At 42.0% G+C, this 11,539-nt stretch overlaps 1 protein-coding gene across 1 annotated transcript in view; it reads right to left on the minus strand.

The window, feature by feature from the left end:
- Positions 1 to 3,025, minus strand: part of GRM1 (glutamate metabotropic receptor 1) — a 286,217-nt gene extending 283,192 nt beyond the window's left edge. Inside the window, exon 1 of the mRNA XM_039532360.1 lies at positions 2,964 to 3,025. The gene's annotated coding sequence lies outside the window, so the exon portion shown is untranslated. The remainder of the gene's footprint in view (positions 1 to 2,963) is intronic.
- Positions 3,026 to 11,539: the final 8,514 nt, after the last annotated feature.

The raw sequence follows: 11,539 nt of genomic DNA on the forward strand, positions 1-11,539 counted from the left end.
TATATCTTTTGGGGGATGGGGTGACCAGATCTGCACCTAGTATTCAAGGTGTGCATGTACCATGGATTTATACAGAGGCAATATGATATTTTCTGTCTTATCTATCCCTTTCTTAATGATTCCCAACATTCTGTTAGCCTTTTTGACTGCCGCTGCACATGGAGTCTGAAAACATCCACTCAAAGATCTCTTTCTTGAGTGTTAACAGCTAATTCAGACTCCATTTTGTATGTATAGTTGAGATTGTTTTCCAATGTGCATTACTTTGCATTTATCAACATTGAATTTCATCTGCCATTTTGTTGCCCAGTCACCCAGTTTTGTGAGATCCCTTTGTAACTCTTTGCAGTCTGCCTCGGACTTATCTTGAGTAGTTTTTTATCATCTGCAAATTTTGCCACCTCACTGTTTACCCATTTTTCCAGATCATTTATGAATATATTGAACAGTAATGGTCCCAGTACCAACTGGTCAGGGATACCACTATCTCTCTCTCCATTCTGAAAAACTGATAAAGAGTAGGAATAAATTGTTTTCCCATCTTTTAACCAGCTACTGATCCATGAGAGGACTTCCCTCTTATCCCATGATGGCTTACTTTTCAAAAGTCAATTTAAATTAAATACATTTAAAAAAAAAGATATTTTTAGAAGCTGGATATGAGTCAACAGTGTGCCCTTGTTGCCAAGAAGGCTAACGGCATTTTGGGCTGTATAAGTAGGAGCATTGCCAGCAGATCAAGGGAAATGATCATTCCCCTCTATTCGACATTGGTGAGGCCTCATCTGGCGTACTGTGTCCAGTTTTGGGCCCCACATTACAAGAAGGATGTGGAAAAATTGGGAAGAGTGGTGAAGCACTGGAATGGGTTACCTAGGGAGGTGGTGGAATCTCCTTCCTCAGAGGTTTTTAAGCTCAGGCTTGACAAAGCCCTGGGTGGGATGATTTAGTTGGGAATTGGTCCTGTTTTGAGCAGGGGGTTGGACTAGATGACCTCCTGAGGTCCCTTCCGACCCTGATATTCTATGATTACTGGTTTTGGAAAGTATCTACCAAGATGGGATGGATCTAAGTAGTGAGGCTGGTGGATTACTTTTTCTACTATGTTCAGAGAAGACTATTGCCATTCTCTCTCTCGTAAGTCTACTGTTGAAACCACTTGGGTCATTAAACAATGCCATCCAGACATCTGCTACAACAGTAGTAGATCTTTGTCCAGCAATAGAAGCTACATTTGGATCAATCAGAGATATCCATTGAAAAAGTACTGGAAGAGGCAAAGACTTTAGTCCAGAAGTTGACTAATGAATGCATTTATATTGAATCTTTAAGTGAAGACAAGAAGTTTGTTAAGACAACTGAAAAAGTACAGACTGATTCTTAAAAATCTATAACAGTGACTTCTAGATTCTACTCAACTTCTACGTAGCTTTTATAGATGTCTGTCCTATAAAATACCAACAGTTGAGTGGAGTGAGGCACTACCAGCAACGGGGCTGCCATGTGATCAGGAGAGAATAGAGAATTTGAACACAGAGTGGAATATCATACGATGAATGAAGGAAGATTTGACTTCAACTCCCCCCCCCGCCCACCATCACTAGTGGCTCGACCCAATCTTTGTGTTCTGTTTCCTGGGATGAACGAAGTAGGAATTCATCTCTTGCTACTCCTATGCTCAACTGTAGCTGTTGTGACTTCTTTTTCATCATTGAATAGAATTTTGTGATCTGAAAGAAGTCGCCTTCTGCCTGATCATGTGAATGAACTTATGAGCATATCAACTGAAGGAATGGAAGTACCGGACACACAAGAAGCCACCAAAGATGAACACATTGCATTTAAGAAGTTAATTAACAGAGTTGTGCAAAATTATAACAAGAAATCAAGAAGGATGTAGACGTAGTGCTTCATAGAATGCTTGAGTAGCCAACTTTAATTTGTATGATGATTTTAAGACACAAGTTAATCTAGTAAAATGGTCATGAAACATTTTTCAGTTTTACTGTGGTGCCATACAGCCCACCTTCACCCTCAGAGTCTCACCCCTCATCGGCCCTGACACTTCCTCTCCGTAAATTCAACCCCCCCCCCCCAATTTCAATTCCTGAGGAAGCCACTGGCTATGAGGAAGTGGCCCAGGGAATTGTGACAGGCTGATGGAGAAAGAAAGGAGGGGCAGTAGGAAGCTGCTGTTTATAGGATCCCTGGGCTGGGACCTAGAGTAGTGGGTGGGCCTGGGTACTTCCCACCCCACACCACTGAAGAAGTGGCCAGGCTATGGACTACCAAGCTGCTATGAGGAGCGGCTAGACTGTTGCAGCAGGAGTTCCCTGGAACAGGGGAAACCCAGATTGTGACATGGCCAGACGACTGTGCCACAAAGCAGAGACTGGAACTGCAGTGGGTCTACAGGAAGAGACAAGGACAGGAGAGCCACCAACTCCAGAGGGCACACCTACTGACCAGAGCTAATTTCCAAAACAGCCAGCAGGAGGTGCCAGTGTAGTGAGTGACCCTGTGACATGACCCTAAATCCCAGTTTTGGGTCTACTGGGATTCACAAGACTCTCAATAAACCATATAGGTGCCCAAGTTCACTTGACACCCAAGTTTTTCAGAGTGTAGACATTCAGACTCACCCTGCAGCACCTCCTGCTGGTTGTTCTTGGGAATTAGCTCTTTTCCAGTCAGGAGCACCCTCTGCAGGCCAGTGATCTGCCTGTTCTCTTGGCCCCCCGTGTCCCTCCCTGGACCCTGGTGCCCTTTTAACTGGGGTGCTGCCCTCTAGGGGAACCCCCAACCCACTCACCCCACTTTGCCTCAGTTTTGGCTACTGCCCAGTCTCCATATAGCCCCCGTTCACTAGCACAGAATGCAGTATCTGCCACTCATCATAGGCAAAGGGGTTTGGACCTACTGCCTTTATCTACCCCTGGGCTGCCCCCTGCAACCTCTAGTACCTCTTGGCCTTATGCTAGGCCACAGCCTGAGGCTTTCCGGACATGAGCTCCCCAGCCCTGCTTCACTCAGGTACTCTAAGTCTAGCTCCCTGCAGCCAAGCCCTGACTGGGTGCCTGGCTCACTGCTTCTTATAGGGGCCAGCTGGGCCTGATTGGGATTTGGCCACAGCTGAGCCTGCTTTCTCCCAATCAGCCCAGGCTTCTTGCCCCAGCCACAGCCCTCTCCTGGGCTGTTTTAAGCCCCAAAGGGCAGGAGTGGGTAATCACTCCCCTACACAGAGTAAAAGTTCTCTCTGTACCTAAGTTTCTGCTTTTGGGCATGCACACTGCTGCTTCACTCTAGACAGCTGAAGGGCCAGTTCCTGTTCAGGCTCAAAAATATTCACCAAGCAAGGAAAGACAAACATTCAGGTGCAGAGCCTAATCTGGTAGGCATGTTCAGAAGGCATCTACAAGATAGGGTCACATTCAAAATCCATCTGAAGGATGTAGTACCTATCTTATAACTTCTAGACCAGTGGTTAGTGCACTCACTTGGGATGTGGAAGACCCATGTTCAATCTCTGCCAGAAGTAGGGGAAAGGATTTGAACAGGGGTCTCCCATTTCTCAGGAGCATGCACTGAACTATAGGACAATCTGATGTGGGGTTTTCTTAATGTCTCCTGTTGAAGCTGATCCACTGTGAATAAATAATGATACTGTGGTGAGATCCAGGGGACTGGACCCAAGGTCTCCTACCTCCCAGGTGGATGCCCTAATTACTGGACCACAATGTCATTCCCACTCTTTTTAGTCCTATGACTATTTAAGTATTATTCCACAGTGGAACATTCATTGTGCGAGGGAGGGAGAGAGAGATGGAGATTTTCTATCTTAGAGAATAGATATAACAGGCCAGTCCCATTACATTATTCTAGCAGTACAAAACAGCTTTAAACCTGGTTCAGCTAACCAGTGAAGGATTTCCTCAGTGTAGGGGGATTCTCTTGTCATGCCCTGCTATCACACAGATTCCTATACCACCCCACTTTGCCCTCCCCCAACATCTGGTATCGATGGCACATCCCAATGCCTTGGCTATCCCCATCTGGTAGGACAGCCCCATGGGGCCATCAGCATGTGGTATAATGTACAATAACGCTGATTTACAGCAAGACAGAGTGTTAGGGTCCATATAGATCAAGCCCTTGGACAGAAGACAGCACAAAGGTGGTCTGAAACACTTCACAGCTTCCTCCTCAGCTGTGCCAAATGCTACTCAGGTGCAGCTCAGTACCTGGCCCAATAGTTTAGTCTATTGTCTAAGTTCAGAATTAAAACCAAAATGCTGAACACTATGTTATATATATCTTACCAAGTTGATGCTTTTTCTGCATCTAATGCAATCATCAAGATTGGTTCAGAGATGAATTTAGAATGGTTAATTAAATGTAAGACTATCCTAAAGAAGCCCATTATTAACCTTCCTTTCATCAAGCCACACTGATGTCTGTGAACTAATTTTAAACCAAAATCTTATTCAGCCTTAAGGACAATCCCTTTGTAGGCAGTTTCCAACCTGTATTCATTAACTTGATTAGCCTGTGATGTGAGCATTCAAGAGGTTCTTTGCAACCCCACACCTTTTTATGAGCAAGTGAAATAACCTCCTGGTGCATAACTGGAGCTAATATATTTTCTATGACAGAAAATGTGATGACTAAATTTAACTTCTTTATAAAGAAACTGGCTGAAAAAAACACCACCACTCCCATGAGACTTTAAAGGCGTTAGAGCAAAATTAACCTCCACTCTGCACCACAAACTACCCTCTTATCCACAGAACAGACCACTGAAAAGTGTTTGGCCTTAAGAGAGGAGAAAGTTTGAAGTTACTGAATATTTTATAGCATCTGAACTTCACTCACATCTCCCCCAGCCAGAGAGAGTGTGTGCTGGGGAGGGATGTACAAATGGAGCCAGCTATGCCCTAGAGGGAGGCAGGTAATTTTTGCACCACCATTTGACATGGGTGTTCTTCCAGAGGAGGGGAGCTTTAGATTGTTGTTGAGCTCTAAAGAACCCTAGGGCAGGCACACTAACTCAGTACATCCCCTCCTACCTGCAGCATACTGAGAGTGTCATTTCTAATATTTTCCTTCATATTCAATGAGTTAGATCTTGGTCTCCATATTGCTCAAAGCAGTGTTGACATTATAAAAGTCTACATTTTGGGCCTAAATTCCCTGCTAGTTTCCATTATTTTATTTATTTTTATTTTTTGGTTGGTTTGTTCAGAGATACTGTAAGTGCATGCCAGCCTTTCCCTTTTTGGATTTCTTTTACCTGAAAAGAGAGCTGTTTTGCTATTGAAGCACCCAGGGAGTATCCAGAGAGGCAAGAAAGATAATTCACATCAAGGATTATTAAAGCAATAAAAGTGCCTTATTTGAGTGCTTAAATGCTGAGCCTGATGAACAAATAGATGTAATGAAAATGTGTCCTTTAATAAGTATACTTATATGCAGCAGCAGTGCTGTGCTGTTGTTTTAATGAGGAAGAAATATATCAGAATTCTGAGCTAACTGCAAGAAAACAAGACCCCACTTCAGCAAAGCATTTAAAGGGCTCTGTGGGATTTAAGCACAAGCTTAAGTGCTTTGCTGAACTGGGGCCTAAATGAAATAATTGAGTAAGATAGTTACCAATTAAGACCCTGAATTAGCAAGATAATTAAGCATGTGCTTAATTTTAAGCATGAGTGAACCCACTGATTATACTGAGACTACTCAGATGTTTAAAGTTAGGCGCATGTTTAAGTACCTTGCTGAATTGGGGCTGAAATCAGATTGTAACTGTAGTGTAGAAGATGCCTTAGATACACTAGTAAAATCTAAACTGTTTTCCCCTCTTTATTTAGCTAGTCTCTCTACAATTGCACCCTCCTAGAAAAAAAGATGATTGGCATGGGATGGTCCTTTAAGGGACATGGGCTTAGTACACCTTCTATGACCAATCAGCTGCCTTCCAGCTAATGCTAGGAGGCTTGGGATCAGGTGATAGCTTGAAGATCACCTGCACCCAAATCCACAAAGTGACCTAGGCAATGCAACACTTAAATTTTAGGTGCCTTGACACCTAGTGGAATACACAAACCCAGAGTTAGGTGCCTAGCTCTCCCTATACAATGAATGGCGAGAGATAGCACTTAAGAATGGGATCCATAAAACCCATCACATTGATGGGGAGCTGACTAAGCTAGCAAACAGCCCTCCTAAGCCCTCTCAGGGAGATGGGCACCTAAGTCTGGGCTGGAGGGAGTTATGAATATAAATAATTAAATATGCATTGGAGCAGGAACCTGGGTCTCCCATTTCTTAGGTGAGCCACCTAACCACTGGGGTATAGAGTCATTCTCATGCTCTCTCTGGTCCAATGATTAATTATTTCTGCAAAGTAGAACCACTTCAATAGGACAGATTGAGAGTGCGCTATGTCAGACTATCTCACAGCCTAGTGGGTAGGGTAGGGTAGGGTGATCAGATGAGATGAAGAAAATATCAGGACACATTGGCGGGGTGGGATCCGCCGATGGAGGGAAAAAAAAAAACAGTGCTGCCGGCAGAGCGAAATATCGGGACAAATTGCGTCCCAACCAAAGATTGGTCGGGACGCAGGACAACCACCCAAATATTGGGACGGTCCCGATTTTATTGGGATGTCTGGTCACCCTAGGTTAGGGTAATCTCCTAGGAGCTGGAAGATCCCTGTTAAAATCCCTTCTTCTCATCAGACAGAGGGAGGAACTGAACCTGGGTTTCTCTACATGCTGCTTGAGTGCTTTAACCACTGGTTTTAAGATTATAAAGGAGGCAGCATTACCTTCTCCTTCTTTGCATTTGCCTGGGCCTTGGTCTATTAGGCATGCTTTAAGAACACCTACTGTATCAGGCCCTGCAGATGAGATAGGCAGGGCAATGCCTAGATTCACCTGGTTTGAAGATCTTGCTGGGGCTTAGTTGTGAGAGAAGCGCTTGGGTATCTAGGCTGAGATGCTGTGCACATACCAAGGAGCAGAAACTTAGGTGCTCTAGGGACTTTTATGGCAAAAATTTGGGCCCCAAGGTATTTCAGGCGCCTCCAGAGTTTGGTGGCAGCTGAACAGGGACTTTGAGGAGCTCCCTGGTGCTTACATTTTGGAGTTAGGCATATTCATCTTTTTGTGGATTTGGGTCCTGATCCTATAAAAACCAGCAAGTAGTTCCAGTGAGTTGTCTGTGGTTCAGAGAAAAGAGCCCAGTTCCTATTCAACTCTCTGATAAAAGGCCCGTAGAGTGTAATCCTCCAAGAAGCAGGATGGAGAGCTGTAGGGAGTAGGAATGTTCTTGCAGGAGCCTCCTGCTGAGGGAAAAGAACTCACTTTATATATGACTCTCAGGCAGATGGCCTGCAGAGTGTAAACCTACAGGCCCTAGGCAAGGAAGGAGCAGAGAGGCTCACTTTGACACCCAGGAAGAAGGCCTGTAGTGTGTAATTGTTCAGGAAGTAGCAGAAGGCCCAGGGTCATGCAGAAAAGGACATTTGATATATTGAACCTGTGTTATTTTGTAGGGAAAAAAACTGAAGCCCTTAAGAAAAGAAGACTGGAATCCTGTGGCTGGAGAATGTTCTTTGGTGCATTAGCTGGTGAGTTAGCTCACTGGTTTACAACAACTGCTGGTACCACTTAAAAATATTTTGCCACTTTACCTTTCACCATACTCCTAAAATATATGGATTTTTCCCACTCTGATCTGAAGTAGTGTTACATTACTTATTGTAGACGAAGCAATTATAGGATGAATTCTTCAGGAGCCTCTCTAGCTAGCTAAAATATTTTGGAATTCAAATACAGCAATTTAAGGAGTGGTGAGGAATAAAGCTTCTGAAGGTAATTTCCTCTTTGGGCTATGTATGTTGATGATGATTCAACTGATCTGGAAAAGATCATAGCTGTATTATGCTTGAATAACTCCTGATATTTTAACTCTTTATTAAAATGCAACTTTTCATTTATACCATACAGTGCTTTTCATATGAGGAACTCAAAAGAGATTTACAAACAATAATTCAGTAATCCTCACAACCCCTGTGTGAGGTATAGTAGGTAGAGTTATACCTATTTTTCTGAGATGTGGTCTCCCAGAGCTTGGGCTCCAGCCTGAACCTGAATATCTACACTGCACTTTTACATCCCTGTAGCCTGAGCATCAGAAGCCTGAGTCAGCTGACACGGGCTAACCACAGGTGTTTAATTGCAGTGCAGACATACCCATAAATGTTAAGTGACTTCACCAACATGACACATTCAATCATGGCAGAACAGGGAATGTAAATGCAGCTGCTCTGAATCTTGCTTCTGTGTCTAACCATGACCTCTGCCTTCCCACAGAAGCTCTTGGCTTCTGACTTAAGTTCTGGCATAAATTCCAAAGCCTTCATACCATTTAAAGCATCACGAACACCCTCACCCTGATTTTATAGTGGACAGATTGCCTCTACCTTTGCTGACCATCTTATTGCGCTTTAATGTAATTGCTAATATGCTTTTTCAACAAGTAAAAGAGGGGGAAAAAATCTTTGAACAATTCCAAAAATAGAACAACTTGAGCAATAACCATTGCAGCAGCTTCTCCAACAAGATCCAGTGAGTGGGCAGCACATGGGATGAAAGTATGATTTACCTGCTGAATTTGATTTTTGAGTACCTCTGTATGCTGCAGCCACATTATCACCTTTGTCATAGCTTAGTCCCCTGCAATCAGCCATATATAAACCATCTTTTTTCAGCTTCTCTAAAATAACCTCTGTAATATCCACATCAAACAGAGGAGGATATCAATAAACTCTACAACTCCCTCAATAACCTTTGCTCCATCTTTCAAAATCTCAACATACCTTAACATGTGAGGCATTTGTTTCATTTGGGAGAGGTCTGGGGTGCAGTCAAACACAATAGAGAAGTATTTAGCTTTCCTAACCTTGTGGAAAATAGTCTGCTGTACTTTCCTTGTGATCCTACTGAGAAATTCATTTTGAATTCAGTTTGATAAGTACGTCACCTTTGCGGTACTAGGCTGAGTAATTTCCATATGATCTCCCAACACATTATCATACTTCACAAGCAATTCAAGTAAACCAAAACATTACTATTACAAGGCTGTCCAATTTCTCAAAGCTAAAAACTTCTCATTTAAGCACAGAAAAATATCCAAGAGAATGCAAAATATTGCACCACGTGTCCTGCATCTGATAGCAGGTTTGTATACCTTTATTAGTTCTGAGACCTTTTCCAGCCATTCTGCTAGTTTCATCGAAGTATTGCTTTTCCAGACAATTCCTCATCTTTTTTTGTGAACCATAAAAGGAGGTTCACAAACTTTTTCCACTTTAGGAAGTGTGTGCGCTAACATGAACGTTCAAAGGAACATATGGAGGCAAACAATCAAAACAGAACGGAGGCAAGAGTCGAACTGTACATCAACCAAGAATGCTGGCATAACTCCCCATAAAGAGTTTTGACAAAGAACCACAGTTTTAATACTCGCCTTCCTTTGTGTTAATTAGGTTAAAAGACTTGTTTTAAAATTAACAGGAGACTTTTCTACCAAAAAACCCATGAACAGAATCCATCACTTGTGGCCAAGTAGCCAAATCTGCTTTGTCAAAGTCAAAATTCTGCTCCTGCTTTCAATAAATGAACCGCTTTCAGCACCCATATCCATAACAGTTGCATTAGCAACCAACAGGCAATTTTAGTACCAGAATCAGAGACTCTGGTGCTCAATAAGTTTGACAAACCCAAATTGACATCCTCACTAGCTAAGGAAGACTCAGAAGTGCGAGTAACAGAACTGTCCACAGATAGTTCACCAGGAATGTGGTTGAACTTTGAATGTTTCAAGAAAATTTGTAGACCACTCACACTTTTCAGATCTTTTTCATGGGGCTGCTGCATCTTGTGCTTTTGAACAGCACTCATCTGCTTGTAGGTAATGGCATGGCAGGAATCATAACTAAACAAGTCATGCAATTAAACAATAATATAATACCATTTATTTAAATATTTTTGGATGTTTTCTACATTTTCAAATATATTGATTTCAATGACAACACAAAATGCAAAGTGTACAGTGCTCACTTTATATTTATTTTTGATTACAGGTATTTGCACTGTAAAAAAAACAAAAGAAATATTTTTCAATTCACCTCATACAAGTATTGTAGTGCAATCTCTTTATCATGAAAGCTGAACTTACAAATGTAGAATTATGTACAAAGAAAACTGCATTCAAAAACAAAACAATGGTACCAATGTGAGATTTCTAAAGATAGCTACAGCACTCAACCCAAGGTTTAAGAATCTGAAGTGCCTTCCAAAATCTAAGGGAGACGAGGTGTGGAGCATGCTTTCAGAAGTCTTAAAAGAGCAACACTCCAGTGAGGAAACTACAGCACCCGAACCACCAAAAAAGGAAAATCAAGCTTCTGCTGGTGGCATCTGACTCAGATAATTAAAATGAACATGTGCGGGTCCGCACTGTTTTGGATTGTTATCAAGCAGAACCTGTCATCAGCATGGAAGCATGTCCCCTGCAATGGTGGTTGAAGCTGAAGTAACATATGAATCTTTATCACATGTGGCACATAAATATCTTGCAATGCCAGCTACAACAGTGCCTATTCTCACTTTCAGGTGACATTGTAAACAAGAAGCAGGCAGTATTATCTCCTGAAAATTGTAACCAAACTTATTTGTCTGAGCGATTGGCTGAAGAAGTAGGACTGATTGACTTGTAGGCTCTCAAGTTTTATGTTGTTTTGTTTTTGAGTGCAGTTATGTAACAAAAAAAATCTAGATTTGTAAATTGCACTTTCACGACAAAGAGATTGCACTACAGCACTTGTACGAGGTAAATTGAAAAATACAATTTCTTTTGTTTATCATTTTTACAGTGCAAATATTTAGAATAAAAAAAATATACACTTTGATTTAAATTACAACATAGACTACAATATATATGAAAATATAGAAAAACATCCAAATATTTAACTTCAGTTGGTATTCTGTTGGTTAACAGTATGATTAATCGCAATTTTTAAAATCTCGATTAATTGTTTTGAGCTAATCATGTGAGTTAATTGAGAGCCCTAATCATAACTGACTATAAGAATTCACCCACCATGCTCTTTACAAATGAATTGCTAGGTCTGGAATAACTGCAGTAGTGGGTGAAAGATTTAACTAATATCTGTGTGAAACGCTGAGAGAAATCAGGTGAAAGGTCATCATATCTCTGTGAAACACAGGGCTATATCAGGTGAAAGGAATTAGCCAGAACTCAGGAATAAGGTCAAATGAAGGGGAGCAGTTACAGATAAAGCTAGGGCCCCATGACAAAAGAAAAGACTGATAAATGGGGTAGCAGAGGAAGGCATTACAGGCCCATGATGGGCTCGGTCCCAGCTCCACTGGAATCATATGAAACCCCCTTCACATAGCCCTGCTACTCTCATTATCTGATATAAAGTTCTCCTAATTTTTCTCCCAGTTTC

The sequence above is a fragment of the Mauremys reevesii genome, linkage group 3 (assembly GCF_016161935.1).
Source record: "Mauremys reevesii isolate NIE-2019 linkage group 3, ASM1616193v1, whole genome shotgun sequence".
NCBI classification, from domain to species: domain Eukaryota; kingdom Metazoa; phylum Chordata; order Testudines; family Geoemydidae; genus Mauremys; species Mauremys reevesii.